This window comes from Phaethon aethereus (genome assembly GCF_964289735.1).
Source record: "Phaethon aethereus genome assembly, chromosome: 3".
NCBI lineage: Eukaryota > Metazoa > Chordata > Aves > Phaethontiformes > Phaethontidae > Phaethon > Phaethon aethereus.
The window spans coordinates 11,964,634-11,977,078 of record NC_138576.1 but is presented as its reverse complement, the minus strand read 5'-3'; positions in this window follow the sequence as shown (position 1 = coordinate 11,977,078).

Here is a 12,445-nt window from a genome sequence, read left to right as displayed (position 1 = left end):
ACAGCTGCATCTCAGTTATAAATCTATCTGTTGCTTCAGTTGTCCCCTTCCTGTCTCCTTTTTGCTCTCTTTCATAAAACTGGCTTCATCTGGAGTGTATTTACATCTCACTGGAAAGGCCTGTCTCATAGGTTGGAAGCTAATTCTTCAGTTACACTTTCCCTAAGCAAGTCAATTACATCTTAGGAGCAAGAAAAACACGCATTATACAGTATTTCCAATATTATACTGTAATATTTCTAACTACAGTACCTAAATTAATGCAATCAGTTGAGCTTTCCTATCCCAAAGTAGAAATCCCGTGCCAAATCTACTAGTATTAACATGTTTTCCTCTTTGGTGATGAAAGATCTTCTGACGACCTAAACTGTCAGGAGATGTGGAGATGGATCTGTCATGTGAGGTAGAAATACATGCACCTTCAAAAAAACAAGAAAAAAAGTAGACACTTTTGTCTACTATGCATAACCCCACTGTAACTTGCTTTGCATAAAAGCAACTGCCTGAGGCACTTCGGAAATACAAAGACTCTTAAGAAGGTTTTGCCTATACTTGTCATTACAATAAATTGCATTGTTCAGAATTTTTAATGTTACACTATTCTGGCAAATCCCCTCACACATATTTGGAGACTGAGTCTAATAAGCTGCTGATCTTTAACTCAGAAATTTTCTCTTTCCTCAGTATGTACGAACATTAGCGCTTGTCCATACATAGTTTTCTTGGTGTAGATTAATTGGTAGAAACATAGAGTAAAGATATTTTTTAAGATCTTAACTCATTTTTTTCTGCTTAGATTAAGCTTTTAATGAAAAATGAGGGGTTTGTCAGCATAACTGCAGCTGGGAAGCCAAATATATATATATATATCATATATATATATTTTATATATATACTTTTTTTATATATATATATATATATACACACACCCCTGTATCTGACTTTTGTCACTTTTAAACATAGACAAGACCTGTTCATAAAAGCAAAAGGATGAATAATTAGGTAACATTTTTATTCTCAGCTATATCAATGTAACATCTGGGCATTTAGGCTTAGTACTGATACGTTTTCAGAGATGCTGCGGCTCTGGCAAGAGGAATCTTTACAAGGGAATTACAGTAACAAACAATTTCTTTTGCACACTTATTAAAGAGAGAAAATAGATCTGGAAAATGCCCTTAACCATTGCTTTTCCTTAACATGTTTTAGGCCTCTTAAATTGTAGACTCAGTGTGACTACAAAGAATTCAGGTTTGGACCTCACTTGTGATATTTTGGAAAGAAAAGAAAACAAACAAAAATCATAGGTAGAGTCAAAATGAAAGGGAGTGGTGGTGGTGGTGGAGAAGTCTCCTCATTCCAGATCTATGAATGACTCTCAGGATCTGTTCATAATCCTTCTTTGTTTATACATCTTGTATAATCAGGTAGAAGTATCTGTGAAACACTCAGATACGCCAGAAGTGGTAAATATAGATTAAAATGCATTCAGAATAGTAATCTCATAAACACTTGTAATAGACCAGCTAGAGATCTTTCCAGAAAAATGGAGTCTAATCTGTAACAGAACTGAGTCTATGTGGGGATAAATCTTGGAAGTTTCAGGTAACATCTGCACTAGAAAACTAAACAGTGCCAAGACCTCTGTGCTGGCCGAGTGGCACAGTTTGGCCACATCTGTGTAATCAAGGTCTCCTAGCCTAAATCGTAACTCCACCCAGACTGCCTCCTGGAAGTTGTCCCCTGCCCATACTAACTCTTGCATATTGTCTAGGAATGCTTGGGAGGGGGCTAGCTGGAGCGGGTCAAAGCCATGCCAGGGGCTATGCTAACAATTTAACAGTACAGGGTTGAGTTTCAGTGTCTGGGAATATTTCCAGGTGCTCTTTAACTTGCTGTTACAGAGGCACTTTCAGAGCTCCAGAAGTTGAGAACCTTAGCCAGATGGTACCTGGCTAAACGTTCTCCCATATTTCCTTTTCTAGTATTGTTTGTTCTGGAGGAGAGAGAGAGGAGAGGAGAGGAGAGGAGAGGAGAGGAGAGGAGAGGAGAGGAGAGGAGAGGAGAGGAGAGGAGAGGAGAGGAGAGGAGAGGAGAGGAGAGGAGAGGAGAGGAGAGGAGAGGAGAGGAGAGGAGAGGAGAGGAGAGGAGAGGAGAGGAGAGGAGAGGAGAGGAGAGGAGAGGAGAGGAGAGGAGAGGAGAGGAGAGGAGAGGAGAGGAGAGGAGAGGAGAGGAGAGGAGAGGAGAGGAGAGGAGAGGAGAGGAGGCTTTTTGTTAATATTTACTTACTCTGACATAATTCCTCAGCGGACATCAAAGTTGAAGGAATTCTGCCACTTTCCACATGTTCATTAGTGCCTGCACAGGGAAGGTAAGTGAATAATGTTACACAAAATATGTGCAATGTGCATTTGCAGCCCAGAAGGCCAACCACATCCTTGGCTGCATCCAAAGCAGCGTGGCCAGCAAGTTGAGGGAGGTGATTCTGCCCCTCTACTCCACTCTGGTGAGACCCCACCTGCAGTCCTGCATCCAGCTCTGGAGCTCTCAGCACAGGAGAGACATGGACCTGTTGGAGCAGGTCCAGAGGAGGACACAAAAATGATCAGAAGGATGGAACATCTCTCCTATGAGGACAGGCTGAGAGAGGTGGAGTTGTTCAGCCTGGAGAAGAAAAGGCTCCGGGGAGACCTTATTGCAGCCTTCCAGTACTTCAAGGGAGCCTATAAGACAGATGGGGACAGACTTTTTAGCAGGGCTTGCTGCAACAGGACAAGGGGTCATGGTTTTAAACTAAAAGAGGGCAGATTTTGACTAGACCTAAGGAAGAAATTTTTCAGAGTGAGGGTGGTGAAACCCTGGCACAGGTTACCCAGAGAGGTGGTCGATGTCCCATCCCTGGAAAGGTTCCAGGTCAGGTTGGATGGGGCTCTGAGCAAGCTGGTCTATTTGAAGATGTCCCTGCTCACTGCAGGTGGGGTTGGACTAGGTGACCTTAAGAGGTCCCTTCCAGCCCAAAGATTCTATGATTCTATGTTTCTATGAAAAGACAATAAATATTCTTAAAGCCTGAGGATCATACAAATGAAAACCATGGATATTTGCACCTGCATTTTTGTTAACATTAAGCTAATGATATTTTATATGATTGGCTGAAATTAATAATAACAGAATGCTTTTATGTCAAATATACATGTATGTATATAGCTGAAACAAGTGTTCTTTTCTTGCTTTAGATGGGAGCAGCAATTTCATCTCCTTTATTGTTCATAGGAAATCTAGAAAGTTCAGTCTTTGCTGAAAAGCAAACTTTGTTATTTCTGGTGGTGTTGGTGGTGATGTGTTTCACCTAGAAATGTTAGGAATAATTTTTTTCTTCAGTTTTGTAGATTCCAGCAACTCTGCCTTCATAGGAGAATTAAAGCCGAACACTATCCTAATGTTAGCTATTTAAAAATTAACATTACCCAACATTATTTGTTTTTAAATTACTGGTAAGGTACTCCTGGGAGAAGAAAGAAGGAATGCTAAGTGACCTATCCAAGATACTCTCTAGCCATGAGGCTCAGTATGATGGAAAAACCTACTTCTATATTATTGAGGACTCCTAGCTTTTAAAGCCGGGCATCTGTGCCCAAAACAGTTATTGGGAGTAGTCCCTGGTATTTGCAAACTTCCAGAGTGTGCCCAGGAACTGTTTAAGGAAATGCAAAATGACCCAGGCCAAAACGTCAAGGGCGACATCAGACACCACGCTAGCAATCCAATATGATAGATGAGTAAATTTCTGTGCTGGAAACATTATCTGGTGTTGTTTAATTTACTAGTATAGACATAGCCAATAACAGTGACATGTTTTAGAATTTTCATAACAGAAAAGTTACCACGCCAGATGAGAAGAGTTCAAAATAGTAAGATGTGAGTACTGATAATATAAGGAGTATCATGTTAAAACACATCAACTTGCAAGTTTCAAGTAAGTAAATACAATCCACTGGTTTAATCAGACAATTAAAGTTACAGTTTGGATTCCTGGTTGGGAATAACTTATATGGGATACCTAAAAAGACTTCAAACTCTAGATGCCTGTTGCCCTCACCTTCCTTTTCTCCTCAGCACAAATATGAAGTTGCTTGTGAAACAACAACTGAACTGCTGCAGTCTAAATTTTTAAGGCAAATTAAAATTGAAGATAGTTTATTTTGTAATATTGGACTTTAAACAAGAGCAGTACAGGGTTTACTTCATAAACAACTCTTCTTCCCATACAACAGGGCAGGGCAGAGTGTTCAATGTAGTAGTTTTATGAGGTTTTCTACTATTACCACTTGTGAGGGAAAAGCCTGAACAGGTGGTGCACACCTGTTGAATTGATGCCAGATAAATAGAGAGAGTAAGAAATACGGTCTGGAGCTGGGTGGATCGGCACAGGAGCCTAAAGTGATTGCATCATCATCGTAGTCATACCAAGAGCTCACCAGCTGATAGGTAGTGACTGAGTGGGTATGTGCTCCGCTACATATTACAGTGTAAAGCATGTGACGGGACACCGTCTTTATGAGAACGTACAACTCATAGTCACTCTATAGCTTTCACTTACGTTTCCAAAACTTCAAATGGAAGCTGTATCTGTGAGACTTTTAAGTGGTGAGATAAAGCAATTGAGTCAAAAAAATTGGTTGCAGCCAATCAGAATGGTGGACAGGAGAGGAAGGAATGTCAGAGACACAAGACTAATCCAGGGAAGAAATTGCCAAGAGATGCATATTTTCAGTAGAAAAACAGGCAGACAAATCTGATCTTTGTGACCAATCTGAAGTGTCATCCAGTATTTCCTGAATACTAACATGACTTATGCCTATTTCTGAAATAAATCTTCTGGTGTTGCTGTATAAAAATGCCTAAAAGCAGATAGAATCAAGAAAAGAAGTTAGGAACTTGACCTGCTTGATCAGCACCAGACAATACTGGTAGCTTTTATCGGGCTGGAAAGTCCACACCTTATTGAAGCTAAAACTGATAGGCCTGAGTGATGAGGTAGACCTCCTCCTGCATTGAGCTATCTGCCTGAGCCACGCTGAGCCTTAGAACTGTTTACCGTAGCTGGATCTACAATGCACTACACAGTAAGATGCTGGCACAGTGTTCACAGTCTGGTATGAACACTAGGAAGCCATAGCAATATTGGTCAGTTCTTCATAACTTCATTTCCCAAATGTTCATAATTAAACAGTTTTTATTTAAGTAATCAGCATGAAATCCTTAGCTTTGTTTTTGCAACCGGTATTGTGTTTATGGAGCCAAATATTGAAAACTTTGATACTGAATACCTTGTATGTGTTAATTTTGGCAACCTTTAAAGATTCTGTAGATGCCTTGCTATGTTACCACCACCCACTCTTCAACCCCCCTGGCCATCAGTCCCTCCAAACCACTGAGACATGTTTCTCTTTTAATACTTTCTTACAGTATTTCTCATGAAAATCACAGGGAATCGTGTGTGATTTCAGCAGAGTGAAACTTGATCTCAAAGTGTCTGTAGGACCAGAAGTTTTTAAAGAAAACATTTCTTAAATCTTGTGTTCACTGCTGCTTCAGCAGGCCAATTAGACTTGATGGGAATTCTAGAAAGCTGTCGCCAGGCATTGCAGCAGGAATAGCAAACAAGGCCCAAAGCAAATAAACGAATGGGTAAAGTGTGGCCATCCTCAGAACCTCCTTGCTGATGACCTTCTCGTCTTTGCAAAGGGATGGTGGAGGTACTGGATGAAGGGACTCCAGGTTAATTAGGTTTGACATTAGTTAACAGCAGCAATTACTAGAGAGTAATTAATCAGAGAAAGTCTCCAAACAGAAGGAGAATAAATAAACGGGCAGTAACATTCTGATCCATTTACCCCCTTAGATAAGGATGTGCCCCAGGTGTCAAGCTGAGGTGGGACTAATCTGTCTTGCTCAGTTTCTCTCTGGAACTTGGTGACTCTTCACACATCCATCTTCCTTCACATGAAGACAAGTATTCGCTAAACCATTAACAACACAGTTCCAATAAAAAGTCAGGATAAAAAACATTAACATTCCTCTGGCCTCCCCATCCCTTTTCCTCAGTCCCACTTTTTTTTAAAAAGCTCTTTGACAAAGTTTTACTAATGCAAGTGAAATCACCTTTTGGTTTTCACTAAGCTAGAACAACTTCCATAATCTAGTAGTAGTGGTTTCTGTACCCAGAGACAGCAGTTTTTCATTGCAGCCAATACAAAAGAGCTTCAGCTACATCATCTGTGAATAACAAGTTCCCTGTTTGGTGTTTTTTTGTTTGGTTTGGGTTTTTTTGGGACATGGTTTAGGGGGCATGGTGGTATTGGGTTAACGGTTGGACTTGATGATCTCAAAGGTCCCTTCCAACCTTAATGATTCTGTGATCCTTTCCATGTGGGCCAACGGGAGTAGGTCATGTGGCATGTCCTGAGAAACTACAGTGAGCACCACCGACTAATTTAGAAAGCAGCCATGTCTTTATCAGAAGCACAGGGCATGATGCAGCAGGCAGTTACATTGCCCCAGGGGCAGCCTACTAGAGGGTGACTCAGTTGTAAGGCAGTCCCTGATCCTCCTGCGTGGATTGGCAAGAGTCCTGTACCTGGCACAAGTTATTTCCACTCCTGTGTGCGAGCTGAGTTCTTCTGGCTGGTGCAGCATGGGGATCAGGTCCAAAGTTCAGAGTGGTCCTACCTACACAGTCCAGGATTAACACTAGAGAGGGTGCTCTCCCCTGCACAGCCAGCTAATAGATATGAATACCCCTCACAAGAGGGAATTTCCAAGCCCTTTCTGCCTTCGGTGGGTATGAACCACCAGCCCCACTGTTTGAGTTTATAAGGACATTTTTGCCCCACCATATTTTTGCATGTGAAAGGATTGAAGAGAGAAGAATAATGCTCAGACAATATTAAAGGCATAATATTTGGAGTCATACTCCATGCAGTTACTTTGTTCAATAAGGAAGACTTTCTCCAAGTAGAATATTGTTAATGATGTTGGGCTTTTTCCATGCAGATGTTTACATCTTTGCCACAGAAAATTCCTGAAATATTGAAACTGAACAAAAATGCTGATACAGATGTCTAATAGTATGGGCTACACAACTTTGAAGTAATTCTGTACAGTGCATATTCTGTCCAATATAGCTAGGTTTAAATAACCTAACCCAGTAACCCCTCCTAAATAACTACAGAAAATCACAATTAAATAAATACCACTTGATAGTTTAACTTTACTTAGCTGCCAACATGTTTGTGGGAAAGGAGCAAGTAAAATTTTAATTATAAAAGTATGGTTGTTTTCAAGTAGTTTACTGAAAGAAGGTAAGTTTATAAAACTGCAGAAGTCACTAAAGCCACTATGGAAAAGAAAAAATGAATAAAGGAAGAGAGAACTTAGCTAAAAATAAACATCACAGACCAAGTTATGAAAATGAAGAGTAATATATCTATATCACTGCACTGTGATTTGCAATTAGTTTTTGAGCATATTGTCTACCACCAAATTAAAAATAAGAAATGTAGACTTTTGGAAAATGAGAACATAATGCATAGAAAGTCTGAGGGTAAAAATCTGACCCCACTAAAGCTAAAGGTAAAATTCCCATTGACTGTAGCAGTGCTGGAGTTTCCTCTATACATGCAAATTCCCGTTGACCTGGAGTACAGAAGCTAGCCCATAATCCCTTTTATCTTTCATATTTTTTCTTTTATAATGTTTGTCATCATCAAAAACCTAGATTGTATAGTGAATAGTAACTTAGACAATGCATATCAAAACGGTATGAAACACACAAAGATTCATTCAACAGGTGACTAGCATGCACTGAGTTTGTGCAATCTCCTGCCAAGGATTGCAATAGGGCAACTCAAGGTTTACTCATGTTTTGAACAGTACAGGATTTAATCTGTATGATGACACATCTTTATAACCTGGCAGAAACAAAGAAAGAGGGTGCTAATCTGAACATAGGGCAAGGGATTTGAAGCATTTAATTCATCCTGTGATATTATTTAAATTATTTAGGCATTGCTGTTCACTAAGTCAATGGAAGGAAATGGGCAACTCAGAGGGTTTGAGTTAGATGTTTCAAGTTACATAAGGTGAGTACATCTGCCCTGGACTTTCTCTGTGACCATAGGTACATCAGTTAATTTTTCTGTATATTCCTCATTTGTAAAATGCACTAATAGCATTCTCTGCCTAAAGGGGTATTAGAGTTAATGTAAATGCAGCAAAATGTGAGGTTTTCAGAAACCACAGTAATAAAGATCGTAAAAGTACAATAGATGATAGCTCATTGTAGATGCAAAAGATTTCTGTGCCTATTGGTGGAGATGTGGAGAAATGCAATGCAGTGACAGCCCTGCTGTTTTGCAGAGCAGATCATTGCATTTATGCAGAGTTGCGTTGAGAGAAAAAGGTCTCAAACAACTTCAAAGAGGCTTGGTCACAGCAAGGCATGAACATGGCTGTCCTCTTTTTGGATTTCTGTCAATATATCAGCAGGACGCGTATGCACAGAGAGACTTTACTGACTTCCATTTCCATGAGCATAGGCATATTTGCTCCGCTCCACTGCAAATGTTGACATGCCCTTAGGTTTAAGGAATGAGTGATCAGAGATTTTAGGTGTAAAGTACTGTGAAAGAGAGGGCTTGGAGAATTCTTTGGGGTACTCATAAATACTGTAATATGATCTTTAAACTATTTTTAAGTGCACTGTAACAAAAGAAAAATCATTTTCCTTTTCCTACAGTAGTGCAAGTTAACACTAAACACAAATACAAAGCTTGGTTTGTTGTTATTTAAACTTCTTTAATCCTGACTACTGGTGTTTGTGGAGAAGGGAGGCATAGTTGGAGAGAAGCCATACTTTTTCAGATTGATTAAAAACACCTTTAGAACAATAAATAACTTTAGTGGGCTGACCTCTAAATCAAATGATACTACGAAGTTCTGCAGTATAAAATAAGATTCCTTTTCCCAGCATTATTTGATGTTGGCTTGTCAAATATTTTTGTGACAAGCTTCCGGCTTAAAGATCTCTTATTTACTTCTTGTAAAACAAATATGCTTCCAGTAGACTTTACAGGTTAAAAATATTCAGGAGAAACCAGCGTATCTTTGCTCAGTGTGAGTAACTTTGGTGCTGTTTGTTCACATATAGATAGCACTGGAGAAATTGCTGGCATTGTTTCATGTCATCTGATAAAACAAGGCAATAAATTTTACTGCAAGTTGGCAGCAGGAAGAGGTGCTGCAGGTCAGGCCTGAGGTGAGCACTACTTTTATAAGGACACAGTGAAAATTAGCCAGATTGCAGGAGCTGTAGTAAGCACAGAAGATAAAGCCAAGGGGTTTGGACTCAACATCTTTTTCCCCTGCAGAACTGGCTTCTAAATTTGCAGTCAAAACAAGATTGCATTTTTCTTGATTTGGGTCCATAACTGGTGCCATCCACATTCAATCCACAACATCTGTCAGTCATCGTTACAAAAAATAGCTGAGAAAATCTCAAAAATTAAACAGGATTGCAAGAAAGTGACATACACGAACAAGGAAAAAGGCATCTGATATGCAGACACATTAGTTTACCCTACGAAAGGATCTCACTCTGCAGGGATCTCACTTGCTTGAAAAGCTTGGCTGCCTAAATGAGAAGTCTACAAATGAAAAATATTGTTATTTTCACAAATGTCACCAGGCTGCAAGTGCTTATGTGCTTATCTACTGTTAACCCAGCTGTCTACCCAGCTCCGCTTGCTCCTTCTTTTTTTTCAGCTACACATAAACTGATATAAAAGTTCTCCTCAGAGAAAAAAATTTATGTTATTTCCCCTCAGTCCTAGCGTATCAAGTTTCTAATGTTTTTCCTCAAGGCCTGAGAGGACAGTATAGCACAGTTCTTCTCCAGCAAAAAGTTTGCTGAAGCCTTGGTGTTTCTCTTCAGATACTCCTTTAGCAAATAGTTTCCATCACCAGATCTGTTGCAATTTAAGGTGAGGGAAGGAAGGACATTTTATGCTTTTTATTTATGAGTTTCAAGTTGTATGTGAAAGCATCAGTCACAAGCTAAGTGTTGAGTTCAGTGTAACTTACCCTTTCTCAGCTATAGATGAAAACATTGGAGGCACAAATGTCTTCCATGGGTTACCAGGTTCCATTGCAGTTTACAAAGAAAACACAAACATCATTAAAGCAAAGCATTTTCTTCAAAACTGTTTATTCAAGCTCCCAAGAGTCCTTTTCAAGACATGACAGAGAATCTAAATTTCGAAGTCGAAGCATATGAATTCTAACCTAAGCACTCAAGTGCTGCAGTAGGCCCATTGCTTCTTGTAAGAAATACTATTTCACAGAAATTGGAGAGTTTATTTGGCCTTTTAAATGGACATAACACTTATTAAAAGCCAGACAGAAACTTAAACTTTGTATCAGCTTTTGTCAGTGTGACATGAAGCAGTAATGAATCATTAAGTCCAGAATGCTTAAGAGCTAATTCATTATGTCACCTATGTTGTATCTTCATACCTTGTAGTGAAAGACAGTCTTTACAGAGAAAAAGTGACTAAAAAGGAAGTGTATCTGTAGTTATTACAAACATTGTCTGAATACGTCTTTTCCTAGTACCAGAGAATATGTAAAACCAAGTAAATCCAAAGCATGATGCATCTTGGAGCAGAAGAAAATGGGGCAAATGCATGTCATCCTTTTACTTACCCCTCATAATGTTGACACTGCATCTTTTTGGTCTTCAACATAAACACAAGCTTCTCTGAAGTTATGATCTGTATCTTCTGACCTATGATCTGACCTATCTTATAGGTAGCTGGAGCACTTGAGATAGACACTCTGAAATGTTTAATTGCACTAGAGCAAATTTCCAGCAGAAGAGAAATAACAGCTACGAAACACTAAGATTTTATACTACCATAGTAAAGTTTTACAAAAATGTGACTGTTCCAGGAAGCTTAAAAACCACCATTGTCCCTCATGATTATGTCTAACATTACATAGGCTTTGCATCTGTCCACTTAACAGAATGCAAAAGATCAGGATCCTGGAAGATCAGGTGTATGGTTTATTACACTGGGTTTGTCCACTACACAAGAATAGTCTTCTGAAAGCTCTTTACACCTACCTTAGATTTTTCATTATGAAAAGAAAGAAAAAAGAAAAAAAAAAAAACAGATAAGATCTTACTAAATATTTTTTTTTCATGCAAAGCTCTAAAAAAAAACCCACTAACTTCTCCTTTCTCAATATTATGATTTTAGGTGTGTTCTCAGTTCTCTTTAAAGATGTACATTAATAATCCCCAAAAGTGAAATTCTTGCGAGAATGTTTTGAGTTTTAATCTGTTTATTTTTTGTCAAAATAGGAATACTTTTTCTTTTTTATTTTTTCTAAATTAAAACATTTTCAGCCCATTATTTCTAGAAAGCTTGTGTTGTGTTAGAGATTCTGTAGAAACATGGTATCTACTTCTGTCAGAACACTTGCAAAGCTAGTCAAAGCTCTGACATTCTGGACAACTAAAAACTGAACTTCAATAAAAAGATATTTCTTTTAGAAAAATGTCATATAAATCACTGATATTTCAACCAGCTTTAATCTTCACCTTCTTGAGCTAGAAAGCATTTCATTCTGTTACATAATACAGGCAAGGTCATTCCTTGAGCCGTGACTCAGATGTGTCAACACTAGCTTAAAACAAGTTTAGGATAGCATTTGTAGAAGCAACCCACTTTTCTTTATTCTGCAGCGCTAATTTGAGGTTGTTGCTTTAATTTGAATGTGAAAAAAATAATCATTTCAATAGCTACAAACAAAGAGTATTCATACCCATTTCCACTTGTGTTGTCACCTACAATGCCTGCTAACTAGAAGTAAACACTTTATTAAGAGAAATTTATTCAGTGGATTTGTCCACTCTTCCATTCTCAAACTGTGACTCAGCCACTTTAAAATAAGGGGAATTGGACTTTTTCTACGGTTAGTTTTAATGACTGGAGGTTGTTTGTGTAACCCTTGAGAAACTCGCACTTTCAGGGTGATCAATCTATTGTTTGGTGACCCCATGGCGAAGCGTTAGCCCAAGGTCAGTGAGGACCGGGAGGACTGCCAAAAGCTCAACCATTTTCTGTGGTCTGTGGGAAGCATCCAGAGAGGCAGCCCTGCTTCTCAGGAACAGAAACAGTATGGTTTGCATCTCTGCCTCAGTGTTATTTTAATATTATTGACAGGTAGGAAAAGGGGGTTGCTTCAGTGTTTGGGGGCTTCACTTCAATATTCGATTCAGCTCAGTTGTCATATCTCCAGAAGCAACAGTCCCAAATTCTAAATTACTTTTAGGAACCTGATGAGATAGTAGGGGTTTTTTAACATACTTTTGAAAAAT